This window comes from Arvicanthis niloticus, chromosome 11, assembly GCF_011762505.2.
Source record: "Arvicanthis niloticus isolate mArvNil1 chromosome 11, mArvNil1.pat.X, whole genome shotgun sequence".
Lineage (NCBI taxonomy): Eukaryota > Metazoa > Chordata > Mammalia > Rodentia > Muridae > Arvicanthis > Arvicanthis niloticus.
The window spans coordinates 41,055,474-41,082,295 of NC_047668.1; the positions used below are offsets into that span (position 1 = coordinate 41,055,474).

General features: G+C 43.8%; 1 protein-coding gene across 4 annotated transcripts in view; it reads right to left on the reverse strand.

Moving 5' to 3' along the window:
• The window catches only part of Mboat2 (membrane bound glycerophospholipid O-acyltransferase 2), a 125,556-nt gene that overhangs the window by 47,660 nt on the left and 51,074 nt on the right, over window positions 1-26,822 (reverse strand). The gene's annotated exons all lie outside the window — the stretch shown is intronic.

A 26,822-nucleotide genomic window follows, 5' to 3' on the forward strand; every position in this document is an offset into this window, starting at 1 on the left:
TCAACAATGATGCAGGAGAGTGCACAGGAGTAATGTGGGGACACCCTGGATTTAACTCCAAAGATGGTGAGACAGTTCCTAAAACTCAATTGACAGCACCTTAAGGGCAGGTCTGTGCCTGGAGAGATGGCTCCATGGTGTGGCTCTTGCAAAAGATCCTGTTTGGTTCCCAATACCTATATTGTGGTTCACAAGCAAACGTAACTCTAGTTCCAAGGTTCCAATGGCCTTCACAGGCATCAAGCACGCATGTGGTGCACAGACACACATCTAAGCAAAACATTCACATATAAAATAAAATGAATATATCTAAAAACTGCTAATTAGCAATTAATAGGAATAATTAGGAATAAGTAGCAACTAAACTGGCTACTTGCCGAAATGCTAAATATGCACTGTAAAATGCTTCAATGTAACATACGCTAGAAAAAAAGGCAATTAGATGTATCACATACTAAAGAACAAAAGAAGAGAGCAAGCCATGAACACTCCGGGACAAGATAGGATCTGAAGTCTAATAAAACCAGAGATCTAGAAAAGATGCTTGCTTTAAAATGACCCATGTTTCCTTCTTAATGTATGTTTAGTCGTTTGTCCGTTTTACTAAATGATCATGCAAGGCAATGTGAAGACTTCTTTTTCATGTGATAGCATCTGAGAATGTGGCCTCAAGCACATGCTGTGACTCTGAAATCAACACTGCAGAGGAAGCCTGCCTCTTCTGCATTCTTGTCCATGTTTTTATAAAAATCACGTATGCACAGAGTTGACAAGTTAAAGTTCACACTCTGGCCCACTGTGACAGATTCGGTCTGCTCCTACAGCTGGCTCACACTCCCTGAGCAGGAATTCTGCTTTGCCAGCCAACAGTCCATTTCACCTAGTGTTCAAAAGCACACAGATCCAAAGAAACTGCTTATCTCCTTTGGAGAACTAGCCTCTCTGGGATGCCACCACCTGCAAGCAGAGTTTCCGCCATCCTGACATCACCAGGCCTCCCGAAAGTCTACGATCTCCACCCTGATGCTCTTCAACTGGTTTTAGATGAAAGCACGGGTATTTGTATTTAATCTTCTAGACTTTGACAAAAATCTGGTCTTGAAACCACCATCATAGTGTCAAACTTCTAAAATCTTTCTGCTAATCTAGGATGCGATTCTAACAACACATTTACATATCGAGTGAAACTGTAAGAAGCATAAAATTAAATGTTTTTTTTTTTTTATGTTTTACGCACTGTGCCATGATACTCTGAGATATAGTGTGTCTATACAAGACTCAGTGGCTGATCATTCCCTGCTCATCCATAGGTGAATCAACTATCCAGGTGTGTGGTCTCTCAGCACCACATCCATGCTTGCATGGATAAATATGACACCCTTATTTGAAATTTGAAATCCTCATTTTTTTTTCTTTAGAGTTCATTTGTTTTGAGCGTTACTATAATACAAACACACCCAATTTTTACAGGGGGATGAAGAAGACACAGAAGAAAGGACGCCCTCCCTTTTAATAGCTTGGAATCAAGTTAGACTCCACTGATGGAAGCTGCATGGTGGGCACTGTGGGTCTCTACAGCTAAAAGTTGGCTCCCCTGGGCCCCATATCCACAGTGTGCTCTGTCTAGAATGTCCTTATCACATGCTGTAATCTATGTTCGGGGATGTTCCTCTTGTGTCCATATCCTCTGCTTGGCTGAGCTCTTCCCAGACTTCAGATGTCTCAGATGTACCAGAGGACCTGGAACGCAGAAGGTGTTCTGGTCCATGCCTGAACAGACTCGCACAAATGAGACTGAGTGCAGGGGTCAGTCAGAAGCCGAACAGATAGTCCAAGAAGCTTCTGGAGATCTGAGAAATAGATAAAAGCCCCTTCCAGGATGACAACGCAGGCAGAGAGGTAGCCCACGGAAGCTAAGGGCTTCAAGCTAAGAGCCAGAGAATCACATGCTCACAATGACATTACCTCATGAAAACTGGGACCAACACAGGAAATAGGCTTAGTTGACAAAATGGTGTTCAGAGTCCCTTAAAAAGTGTTTGCAGGTGAGCACTTGCAAAGATCATCATGGAAGAAGTATTATGGGAAAGTTTTTAGGAGACTATAAGCATGTAGTCGTGTGTATGCTGAACAGTAAGAAACACACTCAATTCAGAATAGCTCTGCAAGTAAAAGACCAAAGGTCCCCAAGGACGAACTTAAAAAAAAAAAAAAAATCTCCAAACTGAAACCAAGGCAAGGTTTAAAACCTAGCATCTCAAGCTAATGTCAGAGACTAACAGGCTTGAAGGTCACTGAGGACAGAGCCTTCCCTCATAGCCAGCATCCTGTAAAACCCACGAAGTGAGACTGTTCAGTTCTGGTCAAAGAAGTGAATATCATGCAAGCTCTTGACCCAGTGGGGAGACATTGTCGAAAGACAGATGGCTATCTAGCTGGAAGCTTCATGAAAAAGAACAAAAGTATGTTACTGTCCCTTCACTTAGGAGTTACTCCAAAGGGCTTATCATCAACCCCCAGGAATGCCATCAGCTGTTTTAGTGACTTGAAAGAGCAGTATAAAGCTTACTTAAAAATGTGGCTTGGGCCAGGCAGTGGTGGTGCACGACTTTAATCCCAGCACTTGGGAGGCGGAGGCAGAGGTGGAGGTGGAGGCAGAGGCGGAGGCAGGAGGATTTCTGAGTTCAAGGCCAGCTTGGTCTACACAATGAGTTCCAGGACAACCAGGGCTACATAGAGAAACCCTGTCTCAAAAAACCAAACCAAACCAAACAAAATAAAATAAAATAAAATAAAATAAAATAAAATAAAATAAAATAAAATAAAATAAAAGTGGTTGGCCCAATGGCCCCTCTAGCCATTGTCCACTCTCTCTCCTTGTTTGAGAGTGTTTTCCTGTGCCGGGCGGTGGTGGCACATGCCTTTAATCCTAGCACTTGGGAGGCAGAGGCAGGCAGATTTCTGAGTTTGAGGCCAGCCTGGTCTACAGAGTGAGTTCCAGGACAGCCAGGGCTATACAGAGAAACCCTGTCTCAAAAAAACAAGAGAGAGAGAGAGAGAGAGAGAGAGAGAGAGAGAGAGAGAGAGAGAGAGTGAGTTAGTTTTCCTCTGCAATGGCCCCTCTGTCATTGTCTACTCCAGTGGTTCTCTACCTGCAAGTCTCAACCCCCACGGGGTCTGACTGACTCTTTCACAGGGGTTGCCTAAGACCATCAGAAAATACAGATTTTTACATTACAATTCATACCAGTACCAAAGTTAAAGTTAGGAAATAGCAACAAAAATAATTTCATCGCTGGTGGTCACAGCATGAGTGACTGCATTAGGAAGGTTGAGAACCCTTGGCTACTCTCACCTCCTGAGAGTGCTTTCCTCTGCAATGGTCTCTCTGGCCATTGTCCACTCTTCCCTTTGAGTTTATATAACACATTCACCTGCTTTCTCTGTATCTCCTCTGACATTTTTAAAAAAGATTTATTTTGATTTATTTTATGTATGAGTACTCTATCTGCATGAACACCTTTGTGCCAGAAGAGGGCATCAGATCCTATTAACAGATGGTTGTGAGCCACCATGTGGTTGCTGGAAATTAAACTCAGGACCTCTGGAAGAGCAGCCGGTGCTCTGAACCACTGAACCACCTCTCCAGCCCTCCTCTGACATTTCTTAATGGAGATCACAATGATAAGGGAGCCACAAGAGACCCAAACAGGAGTCTAGTGACATCAACAAAGAATTGGGACCTACAGTAAAGACATGGCTAGCTGTTGGCTTGGTTCTTACACTCAGCCTTAGGTCTCTTCCTCTAAGTATTTCCTTTCTTTAAGGCCTTTACCCTGAAGAGCAAAGCGGCTGCTCAACTGGACATTAACACTCTCAAAATCTCCCTTTAAAAGACTCTCAACCTTCAGCTGGCCCCAATAGGTATTCTTCTCCTTCCACAGACTATAACAACATCTTCCTGGTATTTAAGACTGCAAACGATGATTCCTCTCTTTGCTCCAGCTCCCCCACGCCTTCTTCAGTCACTCAAGGCCTGCCTTAGACACACAAACCCTGTCCACCTCCCTCTACTCAGTCCTCTTACAGCTCTTGACAAACTCCTCTCCTTCATCCTCCCAGCATTCACACGGCGGTATCCCCACCACTATATATTCACTAGTCTAACCCTTCTGCTGGGAAGCCTTAGCTGTGCAGAGTGGTGAGAACAGCTTGGCAAAACTTACTTCTTGCCGGGCGGTGGTGGCGCACGCCTTTAATCCCAGCACTTGGGAGGCAGAGGCAGGAAGATTTCTGAGTTCGAGGCCAGCCTGGTCTACAGAGTGAGTATCAGGACAGCTAGGACTACACAGAGAAACCCTGTCTCGAGAAAACCAAAAAAAAAAAAAACTTACTTCTCCCTCCAACTCCCTGGCAGGTTCCCTATGCACTGAGAACTGCCTGGCCCAGCTTCTTCTTAGGCTCATGCCACCACCCTCCTTGATCATCACACCCCAGCAAGCCTGGTCCTTTCTCTGGTCCTTGATCAAAACACCTGACTCAACTGCACCCTCTGTGCACCCCCACCCCATCCCCCCCAGGGGTGTTGCCATGGTTCCTTGGACAGCTGACTCATCTCACCACTCAGATCTCAAGCCATTTCAAAGACAGGCCCTCCTGGGACCTTATCCAGCCTGCCCTCTGAAGTGACTTCACTCAATTGTTTGCTGGCCCACGGGTCTGTCTTCAACAGTTACTGACACCAAGTCTGACTGTAGCACCAAGAGAGGTGCCTGGGTACCAAACAAGCACCTGCTGACTAAATGAACACACAAGTGAGCACTCAAGTGAGTGTTTGAAACTTCTCCTTCTGAGAAAGAAAGCTAGTCAGCATCTGGGAGACTGGAGACTGGTAAACAAAGAGGCAGGGGTGGAGATGGTCACTGGGCTAGGGTGAAGGGTGGTGGTCAGGGAGGCAGGAGAGGAAGACAGAGTATGCACAGGCCTGTGTCCGAGAGTTAGAGAGTTAGAGAAAGCAGGCAGTGAGCTTTCTTCTTTCGTGGCAGAATGTATGGGCCAGGTTACAGGCAGATCTGCCCATATCCAAAGATCTAGGTTAAGATAGGTCTTTCTACCTTAGAGATCCAGATTAGAAGTGAGTCTTCCCATGTCAAAGGATTTAATTAAGGGGAAAAAAAAATCCCTCACAGGCATGCCCAGTCATTTGAGTCTTGGTTTATTTCAGATGAAGTGCAGTTGACAACCAGGAATAACCATCACAGGCAAGACAGTAAATGCCATTCTTTATGGCAGAGAAAGCGGCTGATTAGTTGAGAGCAGAGGGAATGTCCCAGCTTGTTTCCTGTCACCATTGCTCTGTCACTGAATAGAAGAAGCAGATGGAGACACTGTGTAAAGGAGCAGGCCTGGTTGTGTCAGACTAAATTTACAAGGAACCCAGAGAGCATTGGCCTTCGGGGTTGTGTGCCAGCTCCCATCATAAGGTATTTTTGTCCTGACTTAAACACAGCTTTTTCTTTTCTCCCAGGCCTGATGTGTGGCTTAAAGCATAGGTGTGCATCCAGTGGTCAGGCAGCACAAAAGTTAGTTGTTTCTCATTAGAGTTTGAACCCCTGGCAGGCAAAGGCCTCATTGTTCTTTTGAGTTCAGTTACTGGCACATAAAATGTTCCCTGTTGTAAGGACATTAGTTTCTGACTTGAAATAAGTAACATTAGTTAGCCTATAACTCTTTTCTTTTTCAACTTTCTTACATTTTTAACATAGGAATGAATATACTTATACCATGGGCCTGGGTGTAATGTATCTGTCTTTTTTTTTATGTGAGAAGGGGAAGTTGTTCAAACAACTTGGTATTTGGTATAAACCAAATGTTCTCAAGAAGAGCTGAGTTTCAGGAGGTTGAAGGGTTCATCATTGGCTGTTGGTGCTGTTAGCCCAGAGGACAGCACAGAGTGGTTGACAGATAAAAGAGACTGCAGGAAGGTATGCATCCAGTAAGTGGGTTAATAGCCACACTCTGTTAAATGGCTATCTCTCAGGTTGTCTCCTAGCTTCTAGGAATTTTACCCAGAAGGCTTTGTGTATTCCTAACAGGCAATTCTATGCAGCGGCTTCTCCCAGCTGGTTCCTCTGCTTCCTGCTGAGCTGTGGAAGCACTTGGGTCTGTGCTTACTCTGTCTTCCTCTCCTGCCTCCCTGACCACCACCCTTCACCCTAGCCCAGTGACCATCTCCACCCCTGCCTCTTTGTTTACCAGTCTCCAGTCTCCCAGATGCTGACTAGCTTTCTTTCTCAGAAGGAGAAGTTTCAAACACTCACTTGAGTGCTCACTTGTGTGTTCATTTAGTCAGCAGGTGCTTGTTTGGTACCTAGGCACCTCTCTTGGTGCTACAGTCAGACTTGGTGTTGAGGGGAGTGTCATTAACTGTTGAAGACAGACCCGTGGGCCAGCAAACAACTGAGTGAAGTCACTTCAGAGGGCAGGCTGGATAAGGTCCCAGGAGGGCCTGTCTTTGAAATGGCTTGAGATCTGAGTGGTGAGATGAGTCAGCTGTCCAAGGAACCATGGCAACACCCCTGGGGGGGGGGGGCTGGGGTAGGAGTGTATAGAAGATGCAGTTGAGTCAGGTATTTTGTTCAGGGACTAGAGAAAGGAACATGAGGACCAAGGACCAGCTGGGCCCTGATGGTAAGGGGGGCAGTGGTCTAGCTGCCTTCCTTCACTGGTATTACAACCCTCTTCTTCAGGAAAACCAGTAGAGACATCCATGTCTCATAACATGAGACATCCAGCCTCATGGACTGAACAACTAATAGATTCTCGCAGTTTCCATTGTTAGATACCCACTGTGGGACTAGCTGGACCACAGCCTGTAAGCCATTCTAATGACTCCTTTCTAGATAGACAGATAAGAAGGACTGATAAAGATTTCTCCTATAAGTTCTGTGCCTCACTCAAGAGAACCCTAATACACTATTACCTCGCTCATTTAACATCTAAGTTTAGAATTTAATGTACATTAAACCTAATGTACATTAAGTGGCCTCTATCTTTTCTCTCACAACAGGAACGAGTTTCCACTGGGGCTTTTCTTTTGTCCCTGATTTTTTTTTCCCATGGGGTAGACAGAAACTCTTGTCAAATCCATTCAGTTTCAGTAGACAAAGGAAATGCAGGAAATGTATAACTTAAAAATATCAAACAATGAGCTTTGATTACAAAGGTGCTGTGGTCAGTTAGGAAAACATACTTGAGGCACAGTAAGAAGCTAAGAGGACAATCTGTCTGCCAAAGATTGTCAATTTACCAGCTACCTCTCCAGGGAAAGGCATGCACGCATACATAGGTTGTGAGCTGCTATGTGGATACTGGGAATTTAATCTGGATCTAAGTGCAGCCAGTGCTCTTAACTGTTGAGCCATCTCTCGAGCCCCAGAAGAGACCTATCTAAATTATGATGAGACCTTTCCTGGTGTGAGGGGTCCTCAGCTATGTACAATAGACAAAGATGCTGAGAACTATCTTCCTCCACTACCACAATCTGTGCCTGACTGTGTGACGTCACCAGCTGCTTCAAGCTCCTGCTGCCTTGACTTCTCCATCACAACGAACTGTATTCTGAACTGTAAGCTAAAATACATGCTTTTGCCCTTATATTAATTTTGTCATAGAGTATTTCATCATAGCAACAGGAAAAGAAACAAAGATATATGCCATATTACAGTAGTGACTATTGCTTTCATCTTTTGTTTTGTTTTTGAGACTGGGACTAACTGTGTAGCCCTAGCTAGCCTGGAATTTGCCACACAGACCAGGCTGGCTTCAAACTCACAGACAGCCTCCTGCCTCTGCCTCCCTAACTATTGTTTTAGAGTGAGTCTGCTTCTTTTAAAGTCTACTGTACAATAGTCTGCTGTGGCAGCAGCCCAACAGGTCTTACATTTACAGTGATTACAAGACATCACAAGAAAGAACTGGCCTTGATGCCTCCACGCGTGTAACCTCAGGTGCGAACAATGAAACCACACTACCATGTATCTCACGAAGCATCTTGTCAATATTAGCTCCGCTGGTATTAAGTAATATCTGTTTGTTTTGAGTTAATGATCCCCACTGTTCCATGTTTATAGAATTCCACCTTTCCTCAGACTTCAAATTCCCTTGACTGCCAAGTCTGCTTTACAGCTACCGTGTGAGCGACAACATATACATAATACTACGCAGGCATGCGCTGAGAATAGGGTCACAGATCCCCGACTCCTTACTATCTAGCTAAACAATTATTGCCATTTTTAATCTACTCTTTCTGGAGCATCTAAGATCAAATTCTATTTATCGGTACCACAGTTACTCTAAACACTGCTGAGAACGTCTCTCATCGGAATATCCCTGCTTTGACAGGACTACCATGTCGCCATTGCATGTAAGACAACCAGCACAATTTCTGTCATTCCATTTATACTCAGATTTTTTTTTACTCAAAGTTGTTTTTGTTTTGTTTCAGAGTAAGCATCCAAAGTTGTGTGCTGTGACTTTGCTTGAGTTAAATTATTTCATTAACAGTTACAGAATACTGATTTTCTAATGTTACTCTTCCTTCCAAATAATTAGCTGGAATTCTTTTCTTCATAGTAGAACATGCCATCACCAAGTAGGATTATTTGAGCAAACTGAATTATGGATCCTGCCAGTAAGGATGCTGAGTAAGTAATTATGGAGCTCAAGGCCTGGAAGCCTAAAAGATCTCAGAAGCCTAAATACAATAGGCATTTTATTACACGGCTTTATTGAGCTAAAGCTGACACATTATACAAATCACCTCCCAAGTGTGCAATTCAATACTTCTCATCAGATGTGTAAAACTGTGAGGGTTCAGGGCGTCCCTGATGTTCAGCCGCCAATCCTGGTGCTTACCTGTGGCCCCTATGGGCCGCCTGCCCAGCCCCACTGATTATGCCCTGTCTCTAGACTTGTCTGTCCCAGAGATTTACGATTCAGTAGAACAGTGCAGCACTCAGTCTTTTATGTCTGGTTTTTTCAGCTTATGCTCCAGAGGCCCTATGTATGTTTATTCCTTTATTACTGCGATAGAACTCCACTGTCTGGACACAGCACACCATGTTTATCCATACACAAAGTGATGAACATCTGGGTCATTTCCAGAGCCTGGCTCTTTCAAACACATGACATGTGTAGATATATCCTTTTGTTTCTCTTGTGGAGAAACCGCAGCACGAGAATTTCTAGGACATATGGTAAAACACTTTTAGAGACTATGAAAATGTTTTATAATGTGACCGCACAAATTCCTAAGCAATGTACGAAGACTCTGACTCCCCCATCTCCTCAACAATGCTGGGTCCCGCCATTACAATCCATCCTGTGGCACTTCGACTGATGTCACACTGTGATTTAAGCTGCAGCTACCAACGCTCAGCAGTGTTTCATTTGGTCACTGGGGATGAAATGTCTAACCAGCACTTCTGTCCGCTCTTAAATCAAGTTGCTTCAACTGCAAAGGGTCTTTAACAGGTATTTGTTTTGCCAAGATTTTCCCCAGTGGTTTGTCTTTGTTCTTAAAGATCTCTTTTGAAAAATGACACTTTAAACCCTGAAGTATAGTACATTTTTTGAGTATTCTTTATCTAAGAAGCTTAGAGCCAGAGTTCTGAGGGGGTTCGGTATAAGCTGTCACATGTGGCTCTGTGGTAAGCATCAGTTTATATAGAATGTGTGATAACAGGTTTGTTACTGTGCATATGGGCATCCTCTTGTCATCACACCCCTGGTTTCAAAGACCATCTTATCACCCCTTAATTGCCTCGGGCCCTTCAGTACAGGGTTTAGTTTCATACTCTCATCTTTTCTAATGATGTGCATGTCTGTCCTTGGTAACTGCACTGAGGGCTGAGTTCAACCTACAGATCAATGGATCAACTGGGAAGAGTAGCCAGCTGCCAACTTCACCATATACAGTTTTAACAACACAGTCTCGCAACCCACGAATATGGAAGACTCTATTTAATCTTTACTCTCTCTAAAAGTGGTTCTCAACCTATAGGTCCAGACCTCCAAAAGGCCATCAAGAACACAGATATTTATACTATAATTCAAAACAGCAGCAAATTACAATTATGCAATAGCAACAAAATAATTGTATGGCTGGGGGGGTCACCACAACATGAGGAACTGTCTTAAGGGGTCACAGCATTAGGAAGGCTGAGAAGCAGTGCTCTAAGGGGTGCTTGCCAGTAGTTTGCAAGTGACTGTTAAATTTATTAACTATTTTTATTTATTCTTCTAGATACTATGTGCATGAAAACATTTGTATGCTTTTATCTTGGAACATTAATTTATAATATATAGAAATAAAATTGATAATTTGTGTATTTGGTGAGACAGGGTCTTACTATATAGCCCACAATGGCCTCAAATTTACTAGTCTCAAACTAACCATCTTCCTGCCTCAGCCTCCCAAGTGCTAGAATTACACCATAGGCCTGGCTTCCCCCATTTGAGATTTTTTTTTATATATACCTTTCCTTACCTTAGTGATGACTAGAGAGACAGTACACGGCTATTTTTTTATTAATGTATTTTACATTAAGACTGAGTGAATTCTGAGAAAACAGTCTGTAACCAATATGGTCCCCACCCTGATCCCTTAGACTAGTATTGCCATCTCTGTGGATACTACAATCCTAAGAATACAGCCTATGTCCTTCAACAAAGCAGAGGGCCAAGAGAGCACCTGCACAGGATCTCTCACCTGACCCAGTCACACCCATTTGCTGTTCCTGGGTCTCCGCACGCCATCATGCAGACTCAGCTCACTACACTCTCTTTCAAGATGAAGGACTTTCTTTAGAAAGTCTTGTGAGCCAGATATTTATTCTGGAATTTCCTTATTCCATGTGCTCTTTTTGATGGGTAACTATGTTGGATGCAGGGGTTGTGACTAGAATTCCTTTCCTCAGCTATTTTATGTATGTCATTCACTTCTACTCTTTCTACAGAACTGCCATGTCTTGAACTCCTCTTGTTGCTTTCAAAACATTCCACTGGGGGCCAGAGAATTGGCTCACTGGTGAAGAGCATGTGTTGCTCTTCCAGAGGATCAGGGTCTAATTCTCAGCACCCACATGGCATCTCAAAAGTGTAACTCCAGTATGTCTGGCAACCTCACATAGACATACATGTACGTAAAACCAATGCATATAAAATATAAATAAATAAATGTTAAAATAATAAAATAAATAAAATCATTTAAAATGTTCTATTGTGATGGTCTTAAGACAACCCACATTTATCCTACCTTGAGTCTTCCATCTGCAGATGAATGTTTTACATTAAAATTAAGAAGTCAGAGACCATTATGTCTTCAACTGCATATGTCAGATTTGTGAGTATATAGACTCTGATTGGTCATTTTCCTTGAATCATGTGTCTGTGTCGTGACTGTCTAATCACTCACAAATGGTGCCAGCAGATCACTGACTTCCCCGTATTTTCAAGTCAGCCCAGTTCTGACCTTACAGGGCTTCTTAAGCCTCCTCCCCTCAGCCAAGAATGTGTGCTGACAGGTCTCTGCAGACTCTCATTTCCCTTCCTCTATAGGCCTCTGGAGAGGATTTTCTACTCTCTACTCCAAATGTAATCAGAAACAAAGGTGCTATCTGCATGAGTAGCCTGAACTGAACAGGGTGGGACTAGGTCAAATCTAAGCAAGAACGCCACAGCGTCCCACTGCTCTAATGTCGAAGTCAGCAGTTTCTACACAGAAATGCTCACACTGTTGTTTGCTTTTGGTCAAATTCCAGAGTGCGAAAATGGTTTTTGACAAATTCCAGTTTGCTTTATGGCTGGTTGGGGGGTTGGGAAGAAATAGACTGACTTCTACTCAAATAGATGCCTATCTAACAATTTGAAATGAGTTTTGTAGACCCACATGGAAACTCTGCTTCTGTGGGAAGCAAATTAAACTTCCACCACAGACCTGCAGGTCAGAAGCTACCTGCTCCAGTGAAGGCACAGTGTCATGAACGCTGCCAGGCTGCACTGGAGAGCTCGACGCTTACCAAGGTGTCAAAATCCAAAACTATTCCCTGACCATCCTCAGAGAAGCCAGTGACACTCAGAGATCTAGGCACTTGTGAACGCAGCTGTACCATGGAAGGAGACTCAGCAACTCCTTTTTGTGGTCTAAATGAGATATGAGCTCCATAGACTTACAAATTTGAACACTTGGTCCCACATTGGTGGCACTGTTTTGGGGAGGATATGGAACTTTTAGGACATGGAGCCTTGTTGGAGGAAATATGTCATGGGAAGTGGGCTTTGGAGTTTCTAGTCATACCTCACTTCCAGTTCATTCATATACTCTCTCTCTCTCTCTCTCTCTCTCTCTCTCTCTCTCTCTCTCTCTCTCCCCTCCCTCATCCTCCCCCCCCCCCCCAGCTTCCTATTCCCATGCCTCCTGCCATGCTTCCTCTACTATTACCGCCTCCCCCCTTCTGGAACCATCACAAGAAACTCTTCCATAAGCCACTTTTGGTCATGGTACTGTATCACAGTAACCAAAAGTAAGTTATACACAGCAGGATCCCATTTTATTTTCTGTTTGCTCATTGTTTTTAACTGATACATGATTATATGGTATAGTGTGATGTTTTGATGCATGCATATATTGCATAATAATCACAATATCTCATATTGATCAGCTCATATATTTATCATTTCTCTGTGATAAGAACACTGGAAAACCTTTCTTCTAGCTCTGAGGAAGTATACAATATTCAGTCACCTATACAACTCACCATTAAAACCTATTTCAGCTATCTAGCAGTAACTGTACCAACCTCTGCCTAGCTCCCCAGCTGCATGGAACCCCTTTTAACTCTTGCAGTCCCTGAGAATATCTGTTGTTCCACTGACTACGACCATGGAATTTGTCTTTCTGTGCATGATTGTTTAACATGTCTTCTAGATTCAGGTGTGTTGGTACAAATGTCAGGATTTTATCTTCTTGTGGCTAAATATTATCCTAGTGTGCATACACACTGCATTTTCTTTGCTCATTCATCTGCTGACAGATTCATGCTGGTTTCACGGTTTGGCTGTTCTGAATCATGCTTCACTGAACACAGGAATCTTGTTTCTTTCGGGTGTGTACCTAGTAGTGGAATTATGGATCACATGGTAGTTCTTTCTATATAGAAATTTTTAGGACTCCAAAAGCACAGTCAACCAAAGTAGGAACAAACAGAACCACAGCAAACAAAGAAAGCTTCTGCATGCCCGAGTCAAAGACAGCACACTGAAGGGACAGCCACCAAGGGAGTCATCAGTGCAAAGGGACAGCCACCAAGGGAGTTCACAGAGTGGAGGAAGTAGCAGCACTAAGGAAGCTGACAAAGTGAAAGCACGGGACACAAATAAGAAAACCCCACACAGGACAGGGTGCTTCTTCGCTGAGGAACAGACATGGCTAACCTCCAACACTGTCTACTCACAGAACAGCTCTGCTCCTTCCCAGACTCTGTAGAGAATCTTCTCCTTAAAACCTCTGCTCTTGCTGGGAAGTCAGAGCTGGCTGGTCATCTGCCCTCCCTGGTTCAGTGGGAACAAAGAGATCTCAAGGAGTCATAACCACAGTTGTGAGGGGCTCTGCTTGTCCTTTTTCAACTCCCTACCCATGCAAATCCTGATGAGGCTCAGTGACTTCTTGTGCCAGGAAGGGTGACAGGGACATGTAGCCAGTGTATGCTTTGCCTCCTCCCTTCGTTTACTACAGAAGCGAACCAAAACAACTAGCTAGTTTTGTTTTTGTTTTTTTTTTTAACTTTCTTTCAAAATTCAATTTCCATTGCCATACGTGGCTGAGTAGCATAATGAAGTCACTTTGTTCTTTACAGAAAATTCCCAAAGTCGCTTTCTGTATGCAAATGAAGTGGGCAGTAGGCATTAAGCAGACTGCTTTAATCTTTCACACAGTGAAGAATAACAATGTAGTTCACATCAAGATTCAGTATCATCCAGTTAACAGTCTCCAGCTCAGCCTCTCCTGGTATGTGATCAGATAGAGGAACATCAAAAACTACAAGTGTGACTTGGTCTTGAAATGGCTGAGAAACAGAATTATTCACAGGGAGCCATCCAGGTTTCAGCCTATTTTATTTGCTACAAAACTAGGACTCTGGAAAGCATGTCTGGAAAGGGTTTGATGTCTCCTTCCTTCCTTATTTCCAACAAATAGCATAGCTAGACCTATAGGCAGGGAAGCCTGTCACTGCCTGACCCTCAGGGGAGGCACTTTCTCCTTCAACTCCAGCCAACCCACACCATCACACTTAAGGGAAATTCAAGGTAGACAGTAGGGAGAAATGTGATCCTAACAGTCCTATAAAGCTCAAAGGCTTCTTGCATCTCTGTTTCAGCTCATGATGTAAAGACCAGGCCCAAGAAATGGGAAGTGGAAGACAACACCTGCAGCTAAGCAAGAACTGAGCTGGCTGGAGCCTCTTAGAATCTGGGGCTTGAGATAGAAGATGGTCAGCTCTCCAGCGGTCACTCACAGGTGTGCTGTGTACCACTGTCCAAGGAGGCTCTGTGAATACAACATAGAAGGAACCTCAGTCTGTGTCACTTGCAGACCAGAGTCTGGTATAGGAGACAAATATACAGGCTTCCATGTACAAAGCACACCATGGCTGGGACTCTGTGGGAAACTCTCTCACTCAATCCCAGTACATACATTACTGAGCATGCATGTGTATGCATGTGCATGTGTGTGTCACTGTGTTACCAGGGACTGAACACATGGCCTTACACATACTAAGCAAGCACTCTAACACTAAGCTACATCTCCAGCCCTTCCCTCATTTTTAGTTTGAAAGAGAATCCTGCTACATTTCTCTAGCTGGTCTTAACTTACTATGCAGGTCTCAACGGGCCTTGGACTTTAAAGCCTCCTGCATGATTGGGGTTGTAGGTCTGCACCAGCTGTTTCACATTTTAACATCTGTGGAATCAAGAATACCCCTCACAACAACCGCATGTGATCCTTTTTTTTTTGGGGTGGTACATGAAATATTTAAGACCCATGGTATCCTTGTGGAATCCACTGGTCTTGACATGTTCCCCATCATCCTGAAGCAGCAGGCCTGACAGAAGCACAATTACAGGGCCAACTAGGTGGCAACAGCTTGGAGGACTAGGGTCCTCAATATGTGTCCAATCTGTGGTACGATTTCTTCCATCAGCAGGATCCATGGGTCCAGGAGTCAAGGAGTGAAGAGGGAGATGGTTCCACCTACTACCACCCCTAGTATCCCACTAGAAAAACTTTTGCTTCCTGTTCCCACAACTTTAACGTTCTGCTGAGCTAGACGTTTTCGTTCTAGAGTGGGGAACAATCCTGCAAGCAGACACAACAAACATTTCATTGTACTGGAAGCTCAGACTCCCACCCTGGCCAATTCTGGGCTTCTGATGCCTTTAAGCCAAACGTCTAAGAAAAGGAATAACAAGATGACTGATTCAGATTACCAAGGGGAAACTGGATTGCTTCTCTACAAAGGAGGTAAGAAAGATTATGTCTGGAGCGCTGGAGACCCTTCAGGGCATTTCTTGGTGCTGCAGTATCACGTGATTCAAGTCAATGGGAAACTACAACAGCCTAACCCGGGCAAGATGACAAAGGGCACAGATCCTTCAGGAATGAAGGTATGAGTCACTCCTCCAGGAAAAGAGCCAAGACCTGCTGAGGTGCTTGCAGAGTATGGGGGGACTATAGTAGTAGAGGGAGGTAGTTATAAATACCAGCTAAGGCCATACAGTTGAGGGAAAGAGGATTATAATTGACATGAGTATTTCTGTCTCACTTTGTTAAGAATGTGTTTGGGCAGATATTTGTATTTTCCTTCCTGATTTATGACATAATGTAACATCAATTAAGAGAATATCAGTGGTTATCTTATTTAAATTCTGAGATACTAAAAGAATGTCTCTCAAGAGATATTGCTACCTATTCTAAAATTTATAATACATTTGTAGTTTGTACCTGGAATAGTTATATCATATCAGGCAAAATTATGACCTGGTTATTGTTTTCATTTGGAAATTAAGCATGATATAAAGAGATGTAATTCTGTGTCAAGTTGACAAGGGGTGGACTTGTGATAGTTATTCTTGGTTGTCACCTTGACTACATTTGGAATTAACTAAAACTCAAGTGGATGCATACACCTGTGAGGGATTTTTCTCAATTAAATCTTTTGAAATGGAAGACCCACCTTTAATCTGGATCTTTTGAGGTAGAAGATCTACCTTTAATTTGGGCTACATCTTCTGCTGATAGACTAAATAAAGGATGTGGAAAAGGAAGCTTCCACTCTGCCTGCTCCCATTCTCACTGGCGAGTCCACTCCTTCACTGGCATTAGAGCATACTTCTTTTCCCAAAGCATATATATTCCAGCATATAGTAAAGACCAGCAGAGACATCAAGCCTCATGGACTGAACAACTACTAAATTCTTGAACTTTCCATGGTTAGGCAGCCATTGTTGGACTAGCTGGACCACAACCTATAAGCCACTCTAATAAATAAATCCCATAGACAGACAGATGGATAGATAGACAGATGGATAGACAGACAAACATCCTATCAGCTCTGCTTCTCTAGACAACTCTGAGTAATTCAGGGAGGGGTCTCATTAAATTCTCAGCACAGTCTTACAAAAGTTATCTCTATTACTCCTAACTTAACAATGAGGAAACAGGTTACAGAAGCTGGGTAACTTGGAGAGTTTGAGACATCAACCAAGGGGGTGAAGAGACTTGACTGAGCCGTAGTGCCACACCACCTGAGAGCAAGTACTCTCCCACAGCGTAACACGCCTTGCCAGCTGTGCAAAGCAGTAACTCACTCCACTGGAGAAGGGAAAGGGCCTTCCAGGGTCAGGCAGACAGGGCTGGGAAAGGACAGCAGGAATTCACATGGGGGTGGGGCTCCCAGCAAACACAAAAGAGCAGAGTGTGGAACAGTAGGGGGTGTGTATACAACTACAAATGGTTCATTATGGCTGCTCTGGCAGCAGCCAGGGAGTCAGTGCTATGAACTGAGAGTGCACAGGCAGGCGGGGCAGCCACAAAGCCACTGTAAGGCTGCCAATTCAGAATCTGAAGCAGAAGACAGGAGTGATCAGACAGACATTCAGAAAGACCACCTGGGCAGCAGTGCACACAGGACAGGGCAGGGCTGGGACCAGTTGACAAGAGGCCAGGTACAAGAACAAAGAGGAGCAACAAGGTGTCCGGAGGGAGAGAATAACAGCCAATGCTCACTGCCAATCTCTGGGGCCATAGCACATGCTGGGCACTCTCTCAAATGCTTAGAAATTCCCAGTGCCCAGAACGACCCAAGAGGGAACTGAAGCCAAGGCAGCTCTGTGATGTGGGAAGAGAGGAGGAGGGTTTATTCCTTTCTTCTAGCCTGACTCTAGAAGGAGAACAAGGCAGAAAACTAGAGAGCAAAGATGAGCCCTCCTGGTACTGGGGCCCCAGCTGGGATGGTAATGCTGGAACAGAAGCAGAAGCTCGCCACCTAAAGACAAGGCCAGCCCCACGTGCCCAGTCAGTCTCCCTTTGTGGCTTCTTTCCACCCCGCATCGTTATGCCTCAAGAATTATCCGTTCTCTGCCTTACTATTACTATCCTTTTTGTTTTTCTAAGTGGTTGTGTCTACATGTTTGTATGACTAGACATGTTGTGTCTACATGTGGTATGAATTTAAAGATCACAGAAACTACAGACTGGTTTTAAAAAACCATCACTTGGATCACTTGAAATTTTGAAAAAGAAGAGAAAGAAAAAACCCAAAGAAACAAAAGTGTGACCATTTGTACATGCTTGGCCCAGGGAGTGGCACTATTAGAAGGTGTGGCTGTGTTGGAGTAGGTGTGTCACTGTGGGTGTGGGCTTTAAGACCCTCATCCTAGCTGCCTGGAAGCCAGTGTTCTGCTAGCAGCCTGCAGATCAAGATATAGAACTCTCAGCAACTCCTGAACCATGCCTGCCTAGATCTGCCATGTTCCTGGACTAAATGATACTGGACTGAACCTCTGAACCTGTAAGCCAGCCCCAATTACATGTTGTCCTTATAAGAGTTGCCTTGGTCATGGTGTCTGTTTATAGCAGTAAAACTCTAAGTAAGACAAAAAGAAAACATGCTTCTGTCTTTGGACAGTATTTTCAATCATCCTTCATGCCTCCTCCAATTTGCCAAAGAAAACCAGAATCTTTGAACCACTTAAGCCTACAAGGGAGTAGCTCAGTCACAATAGTTCTGCAGAACTGACATTTTGTGCTTTAAGATGTAAGTAGCTACAAAAAGGAGCATGTAATTTAAACTTGTTTCTGCACACTTTAAAGCTCTAATGCCTCAGAGAGCTATACGACAGGTGGACTTTATATTCTACAGTCTAGTAGCTTCTAATCTTTGGTGTTGCAAAAGGAAACTGTTTCCGATATATGAATAGGGGACAAGATCACAAAGAACTCAGAAAGGCAAAGGGGCCAGTTCCAGCTTGGACTTCCATTATCTCCTTCCTACAGAAGGAGCTGCTTCGGGCTCAACTACCTTGTGCCAATCTCAAGGTCAGAAAAGATAATCCATCCCATCTCCTGCCCCCGCTTCTATTACATTTAAACAACTGCTGGGTTTCCATCACTGGAAATGGATGCTCACGCTTTTACTGCACCTTCACCAGAATGCCAGGCAGGTTTTAGGTCATTAAATAGTTCCTGTTCTCCTTTGCCCTCCCTTCCAGAAGCACTCAAATATGCATAGTGGAATAAGACGGCAATAATAGAAAGTCACTATTTTTTTTCCTACACAGATGTGTTTTAAAAATTATATTTCTGTTACATTTACCAGAAAGTTTAATGTGTTACTTTAAAGTCTATATTTATTACAACTTTACTAATCAAGAAAATCATTTCAAAAATTCTGGACAGTTTAAACTATGGAGTCTAAAACTGGAGATCACTGCTAGTCAAGCATTTAGATAAAGGTTAAACCTTTTTAGAAGACCCCCAGATGCTACATCTCAGGAATTTGATATCAAAAAATATCACACACAGTAGTATCTGGATGGTATCTGTTTTTCCTTTAAAAGATGTATCTGGAAGTTTATGCTAGCTGGTAAGCAAAAAAAAATCTTTTTGTTTAAATAAAAAAAATTTCTTTAAAAGACTCAGTAAACAGACTAACAATTCCTAGCAACATGGATGGCTTTCAGAGATCTCCACGGTGTAAGAATGTAACCTTAGAATCCAGCTGCCATGACATCTGCAGCACTCCTTACCCTCTCAGATGCTGCTGAGAGGCACTTACTGAGAGTGAGCTAAGTGACTTCTAGGTCCCAGGGTTTCTTGCCTGGGGAAGTGAGTTTACATCCAAGGGGTATTAGCGGCCACACATCCAGCTCCCCACCCCGCTCCCTGCCTCCTGTCTGGGTGTCAGAGAGCTGGACTGCTGGCTTTCATGGCATCATGTGGGCTCTACCATCCTCTCTTCAGAGCTCCTGATGCACCAGGGTTCTTCAGAGCCCTTCCTTGCTATGGTCTACCTGTGTGTCTTCTGTGGCATTAACACTTCCCCTAGTAAACTCCACACCCTCAGCTATCTGCCTCAGTGTCCCTATTGAGCCCTACCTCTGAGACCTCTCACACAGGCTGTTACTTGTTCTGTGACCTTGCTCAAGTGACTCCACCTGAGGAAACTTCCATTTCCTCACCTGTATCTCCTACACAGTGTTACCCCATCAGGTAAATGACCCCATTTAAAAACAACAAAACCCTCAGTAAAGTGACGCTAGAGTTCCAAGTCCCAGTCCGAGGTAGACAAGATGCACCACACCACAGGGGGCTGAGGCATCTAGTAGTCACCAAGTAGGCATAGCCTTCCAATACAACTGCAATTCTTACCTAAAACTCAAAAGAAAATAATAACCCAGCACCCACACTTATTTCCCTTGAAAAACTTTTCTATTGTTGTGATGAAATGCAGTAACCAGAAGCAAGGGAGGAAAGGGTTTATTTTTGGTTTATGCTTTCTGGCTTGCTCCCCGTGGCTTGCTCAGATTGCTTTCTTATAGCACCCAGGACTGCCAGCCCAGGAATGGCTTCATCCACAATGGGCTGGGCCCTCCTCATTGATCACCAATTAAGAAAGATGTCCAACAGCTGGATCTTATGAAGGCATTATCTCAATTGAGGCTCCCTCCTCTCAATGGCTACAGCTTAAGTAAAGTTGACATAAAACACCAGTCTTGTGCAAACTCCACGGCATCAAAACAAGTAACAGACTTTACTGTCATCTATTACGATGTTTACATGAGCTTTTTTTTTTTTTTTTTTTTTTTCTCCCAATATTAAGACAGGGATTAAGAGACTCTTACTTAGGGCAAAGGTACTGGATATATTCAAAGCCCAAAGACAAATCTTTATACTTCATCAACAACCAATAGTCTCATTTTAGTTATTAGAACTACCTCATTTTTTAAGTAATATATGGTTATTATTTTCAAGACCAGAAAGCTATCTTGGAGGAATGGGCAAGCCATGCCCACATGAAGGCTGTTACTAGTGGGTGACAGTGGCTTAGCTTGGCACAGTGCCTGATATATAGCAACTCAGGCGACATGACCTATGAAGAGGGAAGGTAAAAAAACAAAACAAAACAAAGCAAAAAAAACCCACCCCTGGAGAGGCGCCTGTATTTCCTAACTGAAACACAACATTCAGTCAGTGTCAGCTATCCCCAAAGAGCCTCCACTTCCCTTCCACATGTTCTTGTCTCTCACAGGATCCCAGGATTACCCTCAGAGAAGTTAATGTTTTCCCCACAGAGTTACTGCTGAGCCACTAACCACTGCTAATTAGCTTCATGAGGACACATTTTCAAATGGCTGGAGGCTTCTGCCTACCAGATGGCAGCTCGAGGATCACCAACTCACTGTGAAGGAGGTTAGCCGTTAGCGTAATTCAGACAACAGTCTTTATCTGGAAACCCACACTTCAGAGTCTCAAAAGCAATGAACCCTAGGACTACCCAACCTTGTGATATGGGGCCTATCAGCTAACCCTGCCTCTCTCCCTCAACACCACCCCTCCTTGCCAGCAATGCTCTATGGGGAGCCCCAGAGAGGGGGAAGGCAAGCATCTGGGCAGAGAATACTCCACTGCACAGCAGGAGCCTGACCCCCTGCCAAGCAAGCTCTTAGGGCCACTAGCAGGAGGGGGCAGGACTCCACACTGCCTAGAAACCTCAGCGGTAACACTAGGAACCAGAACCCAACCCAGACAAAGCATTCGAAACCAAGAGCTATAAAAGTCCACTCAGCAGAACAGAACTTAACAGCCCATTTCCCTTAATGAGCTTCCTTACCTTTACGCTCAAGCACAAGAGAAAGGTAAACTATTAGACGACAGAGCTCACACTCTGGGGAGCCCCAAAGTGAACTGTAGCTCATGGTGGTGAATATTGCAGAAGATTATGGGGTTTTTTTGGGGAGGACGGACGGACAGGACCCTCTGCCATGACACCAGTGGACACCAGAGAAAGACCCAGCAAGACTCTAACTGAAAGTAGCCTCTGAAAGCATTTCATCTGTAAGTTTAAATGCTGCTTCCTGGTGTTCATATCTTTTTTTCTAATTAAAGCATACCCAGATACTCACAGTATGAAGAATATGACACAGTACCCCCTCAGCTGAGACATTGAATTCATCCAAGGCCATGAAAGGTCTAATCCCAAAGCTGGCGAAAATCTGGCAGAATTGGAATTCAATACCACACAGGATGGCTCCAAAACAACGTCCATACAATCTACCATCAAGGTCAAGTGCTGGAGGTCAGAGTTTGAATTTGACCTTTTTTTGTGTCTTAGTCGGCTGCTGAATTTTACCACGCAGTAGGGAAATGGATTATCTCTTAGCTTCTGGAAACTGCAGGACAATAATGAAGGCTATCCACACCAGTGGGCACCTTGGTTTCAGGACAGGAGGTTTAAAACCACCTATGGTTTGAATCCAAATGTCCCCCTGGGTTCATGGTGTTAATGCCTATTCCCCTGAGGTCATAGTTCAGGAGGCTGTGGAATCTTTGGGGGGGAGTTGGGGACGAAGAACACAAAAGGCAGGACTCTGAGGACATAGTCCTGTTTCTGAGCTCAACCCCCCAGCTTGCTGCCCTGCTTTGATGTGAATACTCTTGCCACATGCTCTGACCACCAGGACCTGCCTCATCATGGGATCTTCCAAATCTGTGAGCCAAAATAAATTCTCTCTTAGCTGCTTCTGTAAGATATTGGGGTTCCAGAAGTACAAGGGTACCAATCACAAACCCCCTTCCCACAGCTCTCGAAGTTGTCTCCCATAGCACGGAGTCCTCACATGTTTGCCCTTTCATTCCGAATGCTCACACTTCTCATGTTTTGATCTCCAGGTCATTGGTTTTGTTCACAATCACTTACCAACTTACAAGGAAAGTATTCTAACTTCTCAGGACCAACACCCTTTCCATGGTCTTTCCATTAAGATAATGGCCATTCTCTTGTAGTGTTTTCAAAGTTTTGAGACTGTCTTTATGAAGTTGAAAGCAAATTTTTCAGCAGATTTTTTTGCTAAGTAGTACAAAAAGGGCATTCTGGTTCCCATACCCATTCATAAAAGTTTATTTAGCACTATTGAAAAGTACATCACGATACCACGGGATCCAACCACACTGTGTTTCCTTCTGTAGGGAAAAAAATGCCTTCCTAAACTCACATGGGTGTGCTGAAGCCCCCGATCTCTTCCTTCCCTCTTCCGTGACCCAGATGAAGTGGCTCCAGCATCCTTTTCCTTACCTCCAGCTCTGTTCTCTTTCTGGGAAAGAGGAGACATACACCCAACAGCAGATGCTCTGGTATGCAGTCAAGGAGGCAGCTCTGCTCCTGGGAGGCAGGGCGGCAGAGGACAAGCAGAGGCTATGCAAGACTCCTGCAGGGCGGAGCTGACAGGTAGACATGAGACTCTACAGGAGGCAGAATCTATGGCTGAACAGCAAGTCTAGGAGGTCAGGTGGACTGGATCTGCTATCAAGCAGAAAACATACTAGCCCACCATCTATACTCATTCACTCATTCATTCATGCATGTATGCATTCAATCACTCAGCAGACACTGAGAACCATCTCCCAGATGCTATACCACACCCTGAAGCAAGATTTTCCTTATTCAATGGTTTGGCTGAATCTAGCCCAGTTCTGTCTTTGTAAATACAATTTTACTGGCGCTCAGCCACACTCCCGTTGCTTTTGCATCCTAAGAACAGAGTGTATGATAGTTGCGAGAAAGGCTATATGACTCGCAAACCCTAAAGTTCACCATATGGTCTGTTACGGAGACAGTCTGCCAAATCCTGCTTTGGAAAATGCTGGATGAATCCAGCAAAAGCCTAGATCTCCTTATATTAATTAGGAGTTAATATCCTAGTCCATCGTGATCTAAAATGTTAGTGTCCTTCAAGAGCTGGTGTTGACACCTAATGTCTACACAAGGGTATCTGGAGATGCGGCTGTGTGTGTGATGTCATACAGGAGCCTCATACACGGGTTTTAAAAAAGACCTCACAGAGGAGACCAAGAACACACACTTTTGTACCTTTGACCTCAAGGTCAAAGACAGAAGAGGGCTGAGTATGAACCAGGAAGCAGTTCTAGCCAGACACACAAAGTCTGCTGCCACTTGATCTTGGACTGTCCAACCTCCAGAATTTCAAGAAATAAGTTTCTGCTGTTTTATCAGTCACCAGTTTCTAGCATTTTTGTCATAGCAGCCTAGACCTACTAGTAAGACATGCAGGCTGTTCTGCTTCTAAACACTCTTCTGAGTGCCTGTCACCTAACCCCTCCCCCACAATACAACTCACCCAACCCCTCCCCAACAATTCACTTAAACCCTCCCCCAACTCACCCAAACCCTCCCCCCAACTCCAAAGCCTACATGAAAATACTACCTAGAAAAAAAAATCACTGGATTCCAGAATAGATTTGGGGTTTTTGTTTGTTTGTTTGTTTTATTTTGTTTCAGATGTCTTTATGTATACTAATGTTTTGCCTGCATGAATGTCTGTGCATCAAATGCATGTCTGATGCCCGAGGTCAGAAAAGGACATGGGATGCCCTGGAAGTGGCGTTACAGGTGGTTACTGGGAATTGAATCCCTGTCCTCTGCAAAAGCAAGTGCTCTTTGTTTTGTTTTGTTGTTCCTTTGTTTTGTTTTGCTCTTGAGACAGAGTCTCATTGGCTGATCCAGAACTCCCTCTTTAGACCAGGCAGGGCTCTAACTCACAGATATCTACTTGACTCTGTCTTGCAAGCGCTGGCACACACAGTTAGAACAAGTGCTCTTCGCTAATGACTTTTGATCCATCTCTCTAGCCCCTAGATAAAGTTCTAATAAATTATCTAGATATGGATCTGAATGATACAGCGCATATGAGTGTTTTAAAAAGGGAGCTATAGAAATCAAGTTTATAGTACATTAAAATATTTTGACTAACACATGGTGATGTTACATAAAGTATAACAATTATATAATGAATATCTCATAAAAATCACAAAACTGTTATGCACTCAGAAAAGTACAAAGCTTTCATTGTTAAGGATTTAAACTCTGGTTCTTCAGATTAAATATTTACATCATGTAAAACTACACTGAAAAGAAGAAATATATGTTAGCAAGAAGAAAACAAGAAAGAAAAGGTAAAATCCCATGTGTGTGATCTGAAATAGAAGCAACCAAGAAAAAGAGGCCAAAACACCCATTTTTCTAATTGTTTATCTACCTACTATTTGTTTTTAACACCAGCAACTCAAAAGGCCAGGCCTCCCGCTAACTCCATCAGCAGTGACAGAAGCCAGCACTGAGTTCTAGTGCCCATAAGAGTGCATGGACAAGAAGCACATTCTCCCTGAAAAGTTACTGTGGAGGGGGCGGCACTACTCACCCTGCACAGCTGCACACCACCACACAGCGCTATCGAGAACTGTCGCAATGACAGAAATGCTCTCTATGTGCACTGGCCAAGACCGCCACTCAACATGCCGGACACTGACTTTTAGTATTGCAATTCCTTCCTGAGAATCCTGTACATGAATAATGTTTGCATCATTTCCTCCTTCTCAAATTCATGACCTCTTCCTCCAAAATTATTATTGTTGCACACACACATAGATACACCCACACATATACACACACCCTACTGAATCTATTTAGTGTTATTCATATGTACACACGTCTGACCCTGTCAGACTACTTTAATACTTACTATATTGTTTGTATTATTATTTGGGTGTTTTATTGTTTTGTTGTTGTTTTATGACAGTCTTACATAGTCCAAGATGACCTCAAATGTAGAAATCTCACGCCTCAGCTTGAGTGTTGGGATAAAGGTGTATGTCACATTGGGCTAAAAACGCATTTTAAATTTTAATGAATTTACACTAACACAGAGCTAGAGGTGGGCATGGGAACTGACACCTTTAATCCCATCAGTCTGGAGGGAGACAAAGGCAGATGGATCACTGAGTTGGGGGCCAGCCTGATTTACAGAGTTCTGGGACAGTCAGTGTTACACAGAGAAAGCCTATCTTGAAAATCCAATGAACAAATAAACAACCACACAAACTTACAGAGCTACATGTAGTTAGCAGCTGCCATCCTGTACAGTACAAGTCTGAAGTGTGAAGACGTTGACTCCACAGACAACTCTTGCCTTTCAGGACAAGGCATAACTTTTTTTTTTTTAAGCTATGAACTACCATTCCAACACAAAAGCCCATCACACTTTCCAGTGGCCTAGTCCTCTGTTTCCAGCAACTTCATCTGCTTTTCCTCCTCCTCTCCAGGTGAGAAGCACAACTTTTTTTCACCAGTTATGAAGTATCGCCCTGAACCTGTCATCTGTACAAGGCTTTACAATAGGTCTGTAGGGGCTGGAGAGAGGTGCTCAGAGGAACACCTGCTGCCCTTGCAGAGAATCGAGGTTGGGATCCCAGCATCCACATGGCTATAACTCCAGTTCTACAGGAGCCAACGCCCTCTTCTGGACTCCGAAAGCACTGCATACATAAGTGTGATACACATTCAGACATGTTGGCACTCACACATATACATAAATAAATAATCTTTTTAAACATTTAAAATAGGGTTGTGATGATACAAAGATTGCTTCTCCCAGAACACTATCAAAATGTTCTTTTTCCTCTTATCAAAATTAAAACTAAACATCCATAAAAGGAAGAGGAGCCCCAGCACGGGCTGTGGAAGGAAATGGAGACCACACATGTGAAGGTTAATCTTGTCAATGTGACTGAGTTGAGGGACACCTAGGAGATTCACAGAGCACATTTCTATATATGTCTGTCAGAGCATTTCAAAAAACTGGCCTGTGGGACAGCAAGTCAGAAGGGACCTGCCCTAAACGAAGGCAGCAACATCCAACAGGTTTGCCAACTTTCCAATAGAAAAATGTAGAGGAAACCAGCCACGGCGTCTTGGCCCTCGGACCTTCCTGAGTGGATGCTCTGTGGCTGCTGCCCAGGGTCATACTCCAGAGAGTCAGTGTAGATTCACACCAATGACTGTCCTTGAGCCTCAGGCTGGAGTCACATCATTGCTGATTCTGTTCTCAGGCCTCCCTCTGCCTGAACTGAGCAACTCCTGGCTTCTCTGGTTCTTCACTGTGCCACTCAAGGACTCAGATGACCACTG